Source organism: Falco naumanni, chromosome 16, assembly GCF_017639655.2.
Source record: "Falco naumanni isolate bFalNau1 chromosome 16, bFalNau1.pat, whole genome shotgun sequence".
Classification (NCBI taxonomy): domain Eukaryota; kingdom Metazoa; phylum Chordata; class Aves; order Falconiformes; family Falconidae; genus Falco; species Falco naumanni.
In genome coordinates this window covers 4,142,042-4,154,196 of record NC_054069.1, presented here as the reverse complement: position 1 = coordinate 4,154,196, position 12,155 = coordinate 4,142,042, and the positions used below count along the sequence as shown (strand labels likewise).

The 12,155-nt window shown below is 52.3% G+C and overlaps 1 protein-coding gene across 6 annotated transcripts in view; it reads left to right on the top strand.

Annotated features, from left to right (window-relative positions):
* Positions 1-7,369: 7,369 nt before the first annotated feature.
* The window catches only part of ZBTB44 (zinc finger and BTB domain containing 44), a 45,141-nt gene continuing 40,355 nt past the window's right edge, over positions 7,370-12,155 (top strand). For 3 of the 6 annotated variants that reach the window (XM_040615978.1, XM_040615977.1, XM_040615981.1), the window contains exon 1: positions 7,371-7,507. The gene's annotated coding sequence lies outside the window, so the exon portion shown is untranslated. Of the gene's footprint in view, positions 7,508-12,155 lie in introns of all 6 variants that reach the window. The other 3 variants (XR_005831218.1, XM_040615980.1, XM_040615976.1) reach the window with 2 other exon arrangements.

The window sequence follows — 12,155 nt, the reverse complement described above, 5'->3', positions numbered from 1 at the left end:
TCAAAGGCCAGCATGTGTTTCCTCTCCAGCGTCGTAAACCATCATTTAGGATGGGTCAGAAATTTCAGCCCGAGATGGTGCCAAGGAAAACGTCCGCATTTATCACACAGGAGTCGTGCATGCCAAGGGTCTCTTCCAGTTTTCTATAGTCACTGCGTGGTTGCTTAGCCGCAGCTTCCTAGATGCAAAAACTCCCTGCCATGGGCAAATCCTGCTGCTTTTCCAGCGAGGAGGAGGATGGGGAGCTGCTGGGAGCAGGGGGACCGCAGGTGGCGATGCTCGGTTGAGGTGTGGGGTTTGGGTGATGGTAAGTGGGATTCCTGCCCTAGCCTTCCCGTAGAAACACGTAGCCTTTATGCTGATTTAAGTCAAAGAGGTTATATATTAGGATATATATATATATGTATATATGTTTCCCTTCAGTGAAGGATTGTAGCAATGTACTGAGCCTCTTGTGTTAGGTATTTATTATAAAATTCTGTTTGGTTTTGTACAGTAGCTGTCTGGAAAAGAGAGGGGAAAAAAAAAAAAGAAAAAAGAAATAAATAGTAATAAAAAAAGACTGTCTTGTTTTAACATGCTGCTCCCACATCCCCACTCCGAAACCCGCAGCGGGGTCGGAGAAGGGATGCCTTTGCTCATCGTTTAACCACTTCAGTATATGACTGGTGTCTCCCTCCTCCCTGCTGCATCCAAATCAGGGTGCAATTGCTGGCCGAGCTGTGTAAGCATAACAAATCCTACCGAAATTAAGCTTTGGACTTTGAAGGGGAGGGAAAAATATCGTTTTCTGGGTTTGAGCCTTTTGTCTGTATTTGTTTTTAACTTTTAGAGCGGTCTGTTTGTGACTCTGCCTTTACCCCTTCAATAAAGGATTTCCTGCCTCTTACCTCTTTGCATTCGTCTCTATTTGCATTTTCTCAGGATACTTTGGGTTTTTTTCTATCCCAGGAGCAGTGTCTTAAATCTCCCTTTTCTGTAGCTTATCCAGCCTTAAATAAAAGGTTAATTTGGTTTTAAGGTGCTGAACCAAAACATTATGTGATGGCGTAGACAAAACCCAGGGAGCAAAAATTATTCCCCGGAAATTTTGAAATCATCTCTGTTTTACGGACTGCTTATGAGCAGCTACCTCCTCTCTATACATACATCCGTATAGATAATTCTGCTGCTTACCAGGAGGGCATACAGCCTAAACAGGGCTAAAACAGGGGACGCTGGCTCCTTCACTGAAATATATAATAGCCACGGGTAGTAGGAACTTGGTGCTGTCTCTGTAGGTGCGGCATTTTCCTCCAAAACACCAGATCACTGGAATTTGGTTGATGGCAACGCAGATTTTGGAGCTTTCTTGTTGGAATAAGCATGGGCTCGTTACAAGGTAATTTGGGTATCTTTGCTTGGGTCAAACAGGCTCTGCTGCTAGATGTTGAATAGCAGCTGCGGTTTATTTTCTGTATATTGGTCCACCGACAGAGCTAGAAAACGATGCTGCAGAGGCTGCCTAAAATTTAGCCGCATGGGAGAGCAAGGGAAAGGGTTAACCCATCGCCATGGGACGTGTCACAACATTAATGGGCACAGCCACGCATGCCACCCTATTTATAACCAGGTGTGACATTCATTTTAGATGACTTCCCCTGGCACCCGTACAGCCAGGTCCTGGGTTTCGGCTCATTAAGGCAGCAGCCTGCCCTGGCTTTTCCCCCACCTTTCTTTTTTGTCGTTTTGTTGCCATTGCTGGGTTTGAGTTCAATAATTGGAATTTCAAACAATGCCAAAGGCTCTGGGATATTACTGGGTAGGAAAAAGCCCTTAATTAATCATAGCAGCATAACCATCATAATTTAATTTTGAGAAAAGAAGAGTGGGATAAGAAAATAAATCTTAGGGGAGCTTCTCGGTCGCCATATCTGCAATGGTACCCCAGAGACAACGGGGGCCAGTGGGCAGAGAGATGCCTTTTGGTAGCCCCATCAGGGGGAAGTTATTAGGGTCAACCCATGGCTGGACCCCTGGCCCTGTGCTGCGAACGGTGCTGCTCCCCAATCAGGGATAATCATATTTTATCGGCGTATTTCCTCTTATGAGGTGCTTGCAGAGGATGTGGGATGCCACAGGCTGCTCCCCCATGCATGGTACGTGTGGAAATGGTGGTTTGGTCCTTGTTCCGAAACCTCCTCCCTCCGAGGGTTGGGATCTCCTGGTCTCCAACCCCACTTATTGCTGGAGAGTCGCTTCCCCCTTGTCCTTGTGCTCACGCTGTTCTTCAGGTCAACAGCTTTCCCCTCTCCTCGGTTTGTACCTGCCCTCCCGTGTGTTTGTAGGTGGGAGCTGTACCCTCTTTCAGCCTTATTTTGCTAAACTTCGCAAGCCAAGCTCTGTAGGCTCAGCTCATAAAATACCCTCCTCAGCTCTGGGCTGAATTTATTATCCCCAGGCAGAAGTGACCACGCTGTCCCAGCAAGGTCACATCGGCAGCTGGTGCTCCAACCACAAATCCTTCCTTATTCTTGATGGAAACATCCTTCCTGATGTGTCCTAGGACCATAACGTCCCTTTTCTGCTGTTATCTTCTGCTTAGCTCATCCATCCTGCTCTTACACCCCTCTGCTCTTCTAGATCTCTCTTTTTCCATACAGATACCTGCAAAATCCATCCTCAGTTGCCCGAGCAAGCGGGACAGGTTCCCAGAGCACCTGGGCAATGGCATTTTGGAGGGGCTGTTGCAATTCAGAGCATCTTAGAAAACAGGCTCCTTTCCTAAACCACCCACTTCAACCTCCTCTTCTGCCGACCAGGATGCTTTAACCCCCAGGACTGCACTCGCTGAGGACCAGGCAAAGCGTTCCCAGGTCTGGAGAGGACATAAACCCCAAATCTTCCCGATGTCTGGAGAAAACCAGGGGTTGCCAAAGAGAGAAGTGGTGCTGGATTGAGCTAAAGCAAATTAACTGCGCCCTGGAGACGGCAGCAGGCAGGAGGGTGGAGAGGAGTTGGCTCCTGCACACCGGTGGTAAATTAAGGAGTAGGTGGCGAGTCCTCAAGGGTGGGAGTGAAGAGGTTTTCCCTCCAGAGGTGCTGAGGTTGGGGAGGAGAGAGGAAGGCCGTGCAGGGAAGGTGTCATTTGCTGTCAGTGCTAATGGATGCATCCTGCCAGGAGCAGGAAGGCAGGCTCCTAGCAGCACGGGATCTGCTCCAAGAGCCGCTGCAGCAAAGGAAAACGTATTCCACAGGCTGCAAGAAGAGGGTGAACCAGCCTCCAGGCTGGAATTGCACGTTCCGGCGGCTTGAATGGGGTAAGGGAGGGAGAGGTGCAAGGATTAAAGCAAGGGGCCAGATGATACCAGTGACGGACAGGAGCTGTAGCTGGGTGGGTGGGAAACCACAATTTCTGTTTAGACAGACAAAGGAGGCTTTAAGGGGGTGGTGGCACAGCCCCCGGCCACATCCATCCTGCCGCAGACAGGACCCCCTTCCTCAAAGCGGCTGCTGGCAGCACGCCCCGAAGGCAATGCAGGACCACTCTGCTAAGCATCCCTGGCTCTGGCAGTTTGCGTTCCATTTAAAAGCTGAAGGTGGAAGCTACAAGTCACCCTTTGAAAGCTTTCTCCTCATTTTCCCACTGGTGTTTGATACCCATCAAATTCCAGCTGGTTAATCCAAGGGACCCCCAAAGTCCCTATATTTCCCTATAAATAAGCAGTAGATGCACAGAGCAGATGTACCACTGAATTACTCAGGGTTTATGTTGGTGTTGCTCCATCTGTGCCCACGAATCGAGCCCACGATGTTGTAAAATGTGCGTAAGAGCAAATCCCCTTACCGGGAAAATATGGGAGTTGGTATTTTGGCAATTCATGGCAACGCCTCTTGCTGAGAAACTGCAACTCCGCAGGAAAAACAAATAGTAATAAAGGATGACCCCGTAGCTTAGGAAACCCGAGCAGGCGTAAATCAATACAGCTCCCTCCTTGATTTACTCCAGCAAACAACGTGGCTCCAGGAATGGCTGAAGAACCTCTCCAGATATCAAGGGCTAATAAATTGTTATTAATAAAACAACCCCTTCTGCCAGAATGAAAGGAAATTCACATCAGAGTCAGGCTGGGAAGGCTGATGTGCTCCTCTGTGGTGATGATGCACAGAGTGCTCCGCATCCCAAACCTGCCAGCTTCCCACCCCACCATTAATTGGAAACCTAACGAGGTGGCAGCTGGGAGGCAGGTGTGCCATTGCAGGAGGTGGTAAGGAAAAGGCAGAAAGGGGAAGAAGTTTAATAAAGGGTGCTTTTTGTTTGTTTGTTCGTTTTATTATTATTATATTTGCAGGGATGGGGTTGACTGGCTGAAGACATGGGTCATTTTTCTGAGTGAAATCAATGCACTGGCCAGCTGCCCGCCTCACAAACACCACTGTCTGCAAGGCAGCTGGCATTCCCACTGGGGACACACTGGTGATTCGGAGGCAAATCCAACCTCCGTACACTGATTTACACCGGCCGAGCATCCCGTGCTTATCTCTGCTGCAGGGGAGACCCAGGCATCCCAGCACCGCTGGTACCACTGGCCTGATGCTGGGGCCGTGCTTTATTCCTGGGGGGTTTATGTGCAATGAACTCATTCCTTAAAAAAAAGAAAAAAAAAAAAAAAAAAAGGCAAGGTGGTGGTTCACTGTGCAGCTTTATGGCTTCTTTCCTGGCTGCACACGGCAGGTTTAAAGGCTTCACTCAGAGGATTTTGTTATTTTGCCGAAGCACAGCGAGGACACAGAATTTTACTGTCTTCTAGATGGGAATTTGGGTGGGTCAGACCTCGTTTCCCTCCTGTGCAAAGCTCCAGGAGCTTGCTCAGAGCAAGTCTCGAGCAAGTGGAACAACTCACAGCAACACCCAAGCCCCTCTGCTGCGCTAACTTGAAGCTTTACTCCCGAAATTGCCACAAATCGGCGCGTTGAAGCAATTGCACAAGGTGCGACAGGACGGCTACGGAGTCAGCGAGAAAAAGCAAATCGATCCCAGCATCTTCAGGCAGCAGCACCGGCTCTGGGTTGGCTAAAATCACTCGATCCCCAACATTTTTGCCACCAAACCCCCCCAGCTCAACGCTTTTCCTAGCAGCATTTTGAAAGGGAGGGATGGCATCTCCTAGGGTTTTTTTATTAATCCGCTGCAATTCGGGAGTTAGGGTGGCTCGCCACGATTCTCCCTTGCAAATGACTCACTGAGGCGGCCGCGACCCATGTACGCGCGCAGCCTGCTGACACCCCTGCTATTTCCCCCCCCTGCTTTGCACGGGGGGGGGGGGGGTTGCAACGTGTATCAGGGTTGCAGCACACAGCTCCCTGCAACCAGCAACCCAGTATGAGGAAGCCAAAGGAGAATTAAGCAGCTGAGAGCCCTGGAGAAGGCGAGGGCTCTGGTTTTCTCCCCAGTTTTGCAAGGAATCATCTAAATCAGTCCCAGGGTTTTTACAACAGAGCGGGGAGTTTGGCCTCGGTTTTTTATTTTTGCCAACAGAGCAGCGTGGCGTTTTCCAGGGGCCGGTTTTAAGTTTTTTTAGTGCTGATTAACATTTTTTGGACTGCGGCCTTTCAATCTGTTTCCTGCTTCAATTTACTGAGTGCTTATCGGGAAAAAAAATCCCAACAACCCAAAAAAACCCCAAACCAAATCCAAAACCCCACGGTAAAACAAGCCGTGGAGGAAATGGTTGCACTAATCATGTTAAATTAAGCAGTGCTTACCCTGAATTAGCGCAGATCTGGACCAAAATAGAGGGGTGGCTTAATTAGAGACTTATTAACTATAAATTTGATGGGGATGGATGCAAACTGGAGCGTAGCTGGCACAGTCCTGGCTCCGGTGGTTGCATGCACTGGAGCACCAGAGGGGGTTGTGCACAGTCCGAGCACCAGGGGTGCATGCATCAGAGCACCGGGAGCATTGTGTATAGTCCTGGGCCTGGGGGTGCATGCACAGGAGCACCGGGGGGGTGGGGGGGGTGGGGTGCGGTGGGGTGGGGTGGGGGGCTAGGTCCTGGCCCTGGAGGCGCATGCAGCAGAGCAGTAGGGGGGTAGGATGCACCAAATGCACGGTCCTGGGCCCTGGGGGTGCATGCACCAGAGCACCAGGGGGTTGTGCACAGTCCTGGCTCAGGTGGTGCATGCACCGGAGCACTGGGGTATGTGTGTGTGTTGTGCATGGTCCTGGCCCCAGGGGTGCATGCACCAGAGCACTGGTGTGTGTGTGTGTGTGTGCGTGTCGGATGCACCATGTGCATGGTCCTGGCCCCAGGGCTGTGAGGTTGTGCATGTTCCTGGGCCCTGGGGGTGCATGCACCAGAGTACCAGGGGGGTTGTGCACAGTCCTGGCTCAGGTGGTGCATGCACCGGAGCACTGGGGTATGTGTGTGTGTGTGTTGTGCACGGTCCTGGCCCCAGGGGTGCATGCACCGGAGCACCCCCGGGGGGGTAGGATGCACCAAGTGCATGGGCCAGGGCCCTGGGGCTGCATGCACCGGAGCACTGGGGTGTGTGTGTGTGTGTGTGCGCGTCGGATGCACCATGTGCACGGTCCTGGCCCCAGGGCTGTGAGACTGTGCATGTTCCTGGGCCCCGGGGGTGCATGCACCATAGCACCACGGGGGCGTCAGGTGCACCGTGTGCTCAGTCGTGGCCCTGGGAGTGCATGCACCCAAGCACTGGGGGTGTTGTGCACGGTCCTGGGCCCCGGGGGTGCATGCACCGGAGCACCGGGGGGTTGTGCACGGTCCTGGGCCCCAAAGGTGCACGCACCGGGGCCCCGGGGGGTTATGCACGGTCCTGGGCCCCGGGGGCGCATGCACCGGAGCACTAGGGGGAGTCGGATGCACCGTGTGCACGGTCCTAACTCCGGGGGTGCATGCACCGGAGCATCCCCTGCTCGGAGGGGTGCGGACGGGACACACGGGAGGCCCCCAAGCACCCCAGTCCCGGGGGCTGCCGGGCGCGGAGCCCCGCGGGGGGGAAGCGGCGGATCAGGCCCGCGCAGCCCCGCTCCCCCCGCCGCCCGCCGCGGGGTGCCCGGCCCGGCCGCTCCCGCTGCTCCCGCACTGCGCATGCGCCCCCCCCACCCCCCCCCCCCGCCGCGGCCCCGCCCCCGCCGCCCCGCCGCGGTGCACTGTGGGACACAAACAAAGTGCCCGGCCGGGCGGCGCGGCGCGCAGGAGCTCGCACCGCCGGGACCCCCTCCCCGCCCCCCCCCCTCCCCCCAGCTGCCTGCGCGTGCCCGCGCCGCCCCCCCCCCCCCCCCCGCGCACACCTCTCGCGGGGGGGCACGCGCGCCCCCCCCCCCCCCCCCCCCCCCTCCCCGCGCCGCCTGAGGGGGAGGCGGCGGCGGCCTCCTCCTCCGCCTCCTCCGCCGCCTCCCGGCCCGCCGTCATGGCCCGTGCAGGGCCCCGGCGCGGCCCCCGGTAGAGGGGCTCGGCCTCCCGCGCACGCCGGGCCCAGCCGGCCCCACCGACCGCAGGTAACCGGGGCGGGGAGCGCGGCCGCGGCCCGGGAAAGGGGGCGGCGGGTGGCGGCGGCGGCCGTTGGTTCCCCTCAGGGGCGGGGGGACGGCTCCCCTGCGCGCGCAGGCGGGCGCCCACCCCGGGGAGGGCTCTGCCCGCTGCCCCCCGCGGGCCCGGCCCTCTGCCCCCGCCCCGCCGCGGCCACGCGTGGCTCCGGGGGGAGTCCCCGGGGCTGCCCGGCCCCCCGGGGGTGGCACTGCGCCGTGCGCTCCCTCCGCCGCCTCCGCACGTGTGTCCCCGTTCGCCCCCCGCGAGGGCCCGTGCTGCCCGGGGGGGCGCCCGTGGCGCCTGTGAGCCCGGGGGCGCGCTCGGGTGCTGCCCGGGCACACGCAGCCGCGGAGTTTTGGCGATGGGGCGGGGGGAGTTGTGTTGATTCCCGCATCCCAGCGGGATACCTGCTGCCTTTTCCACTGCAGGCTTCTGGGAGGAGAAGAGGGATTCCCACTAGCTGTTAGGCGAAGCTTGCCGTCCCTTTGTTGTTGGGGTTTTTTTTTTGGTGTGTTTTGTTTGTTGTGGTTTGTTGTTTTTATTTTCTTGCAACACCTCTTTCTGCATCTTCTTTACTGCCCATCTGCTGTGGTCTGCAGTGCTGCCTCCACTTGCACCCATGTCCACGCACGATGAGGATATCGTAGTGCTCGTCTGCCAAGATCTGTTGCATCGAGATCTGTTGCATGTTTTTCTGCTCTCCCTCCATGTATTCAGGGTTATTTTCCTATATGCAAACATAAACATTGGCAGATGCTGGGGGGGGGGGAGGGGGGGAGTTGCATAGTCTGCTTCTTGCTTGCCAAGAGCATGTTGTCTCCTTTCGTACACACAGGGCAAGGGTACCACTGCCTTCCAAAATCTGCTGTACTTCTTTCCACACACAGGTGTGCTGGGGGATGGCTCCATGCTTGACCACCGCAGCCTGTTAATTATATAAAACCTAGGAGGCTTCTTCCTGTCTGCAAAAACCCGCTAAGTTTTTTTCCACCCAAATAGACATGCACACATCTTCCACCAAAGGCTAAGAGGTGACTCCTCCAGCCCGTCTCCTGTTTGCGCTGCGCAGCTTGTTCTGCCTGCTGATGAGGGAGAGTATGTCTCCTCCTACGTATGTATACACACCAGGGTTATCCCGCTGACTGCCTACCAGAAGCCGGTGCATCCCGCGTTGTGCGTGTTTGTACACATCAGGAAAGGCTCAGGCAGCATTTCACTGGCAGCCTTTGGGAGGCAGGCAGGCATTTCTCCTACATGCTTCCAAGGAGAAGGTTTCCACTGTTTGTCCTTTCATGTCTTGTATGTTCCCACAGACGCCCAGCGGCAGCTGTTTCAGTGCCTGCCCCCAGACCGTAGTACTTCCCTGCTACACGTGCCGGAGGGGTCACCTGTTCTTACCCATTTCTTATCTCTTCTTGGCTGCACTTCATGGCTGCCCGTTACATCTTTCTTTCGTGACTGAGACTTTCAGCCCTTTTCCTTCATGTGCTCTGTTGATACTGCAGTGTGGTACAGTCAGGTTAAGGCCTACCTTGTGTTTTGTTTTGATGTTAGGTTTTTTATTTGCTGAGCAGTCCACCAGAGTAAAAATAAGTAGTCTGTGTACTTCCTTGGGGTCTGCAGACCCCAAGTTGGAAAGCACAGTTCTAAAATACGTTTCATTTCTCTTTTCTGGTCATACACAGAACTTGTCCAGCCTAGGATCTATTGTGATGTTTCTAGAAGTCTCCTGCTTTCACCCTGTGTGAAGCCCTTGGTTTGCCATATGCACGTGGGGAATTTCTCAGGTTTCCCAGTTACATGTTTGCCCCTGCTTTCTTTCTGTGCTTCTGCCTGACGTGAGGCTTTTCCTTTTCCCCTTTTTTAATTTTTATTTTATTTATCCTTGGGATGTCTAGTACATTTAGCTTTTACTTAGGTGGAGGTCACCCAGTTCACCTCCTGAGTCGATCCCCAGCCTGTAGCTGCGTGTTTTCATAGACGAGGTGACATGTTGTTTATCACATGTGGGGCACGCCTGTGGCACCGCTCTGCAGACCCTGCAAGGTGACACTGGGCAGGAATGGCTTGCATACAGGTGGGTCACGGACTAGCATCCAGGAGTCTTTTAGGGTATTTTGAGTGCGATGTGCTTTTCTTCTGCCATCAAGGTCTCTTACTGTAGCTTGATGTCTACACGCAGCACAGATCCAGGGTGTGTGATGCACCTGGAGACCTTGCTTGGGTTGAAGTGCATCTGTTTACAGAGATAGAGCCGCACAAGTGTTAACCTGCTAGCTTACCAGTATAAATGCCTCCATTGATGTAGAACTGTTTATACCAGGAACCAGTTACAATGCTGTAAGTGTCTCTCCCTAGGGACTACTTCTATTTGAACAGCTGTTTTTAATCCGAAACTTTAATTGGTGCGAACACTCCAAGCAGTCCCTTTCCAGGCGAAGGGAATTTCCAGCCCTACTTTAGTCTCCCCAGGTGGATGTTGCACGGATGCTGACTTGTCAGGAGGGAGGATCGCGCTTACTTTCCCACACAGGAGGTTTCGTGCTGGTTTTGTTTGCAGGGTGAGAGAATTCCTCTTTTTGTGACTGTCGGGGTTGTGTTTGGGGGTTTTTTGGGGAGGCGGAAGGTGGGGCAGGGGGACTGTCCTTATGTATTTCTTCTGTAATATGCAAGAGAAGTAGTCAGCAACTGAAACTGAATCCTTGCCATGTTTGTTGCAACAGGAGGTTAATAATGAACTCTGGCAACTTTTAAAAGGGGTGGTTTCATTCTGCGGTGTCTGTAGCAAATGCATGCTGTTAGGAGGGTCTGGTCAGCCCTTTGCAAAAGGGATCAAAAGCAAATACAGCTTCCCTCCTGTGTGAAGTTGAACGAGCATCCGAAGGTTATTTTTGGTTGTATCCCGTGACTTGCTCGAAGGAGGCTTTTTATTTTTATGTCCTTCTCGTGAATGGATGTGCGATGCCTGTGATGTGAGATGAATGGTGTTCGTGTGACTTGTCACTGATACGGAGAAGGTCCAGGGTACTTTGTGCTTGTATTGGTTGCTTCTGATCTAGCATTTCGCCAGCATTGTGTGTTACATCTGGTGAACTTCTTTTTCAATGGGCTTTGTGGAGGTCTGGGTATCTTCCTCTGAGGAGATCTGGTGGTATGTGTAACTTGCCTCCTTTTTAGGTGTTGTAATCCGCTAGCTTGAGCAAGAAGAAAGTTGTGCTGTGACAAAGCAGCGATGCTTTTGCTGGCACGTGACGAGGAAGGAGATGTCCCTTGACGTAGAGGGGATTGTCTGTTGACATTCTTCTATCTCACCCGCTTATAAGTAGGTTATCCCTGCTCAAATTATGCAACTGTGCAGACAGCCAGACTTCAGGAATTCCAAATGCTTCAATGTGTCGAGTGCTGACTTCTAAATTAAATGCCACAGTTGCAGAGTGCGTTCACAGTCTGTCGCTTGAAATATGACATCAATCTTGGAATCGCGTGTGGCTGAAAAGGGGCAGCAACTTAATTGCTTGTTTCTTTGAAAAAGTGTTGTGTAAGATTGCAGGAACAAAACTGGGTGAGAGATGTGCCTCTGCCTGTAATAGTGGTTTGAGATGGAAGCAGGTGGCTAGCTTTTCAGCAGTAAGAAGCAGGACAAAATACTGAAAATGCTGATTTATATAAGAAGTTACAATGCCTCGCTCTTTGTGGCTGCTGCTGTTGCCTTGAAAGATGCAGTTTCTGGTGCATAGATCTAATTAAATAGTTGTGTACTTATTGCTAAGTAAACATAGGAGTCCATTACTCTTAACTTGCCTTGGAGATCAAATTGATTCTTCTAATAGTTTCACTGGATGAAAACAAATGTCTAGTACTGCTTTGTACAAGGTGCCAAACGAAATGGTGGTGGTAGCAAATGAACTGCAAACCTGATAAAATGGAATTTGCACATACGGATGGGAAGAGAGGAATTGTAAATGCTCGGCATATCGTTTAATTCTTACGTTCCGTTTAATCAAGTTAAGGAAGTGACTTAAACTGTGCGTTATTTGTAGATAGCGTGTTTTTAATATATTCCAATTTAGAGCTGGGGAAATGATTATTTCACATGAACAGGTTTTTCAGAGCTTGTGAAAGATGGGATAATAAGGACTGCAAAATGTGTGCTGGGCTCAGCATGTGGTCTGTGACAGTGGCCAGAAGTAAATCATTAGGGGGAGAGTGGAAGAGCATACATAGACAGCGCGATAATCATTCCTGCATGCATCTACCAGCGGTGACAGGGTTGAAAGTGGCCCGAACTAGAGGGCATGTGCTGACAGTCGTGTTCAATAGCGCCAGTTGAACCTGTCCTCCATGGATTTGCCTAGACCTTTGGAACAGTTTATACTTGTAGCTTTTGCAGTATACTGTACAACGAATCTCACAATTTGTGCAAAAATAATTCCTGGGTTTAGGCTTATTTTTGTTTTAAACCTAGTGAATGGTAATCTCTTCGAATGACTGCTAGTTTTTGCGGTGTGAGAAAGAATAAAGAATCTTTTTGCAGTCATCACCTCATTTGCAATTTTACAGATCTTTGTGTTCTCAGTTTTCTGTCTTTAGTGGTTTTTGGTTTTTTTCTTTTCCAAG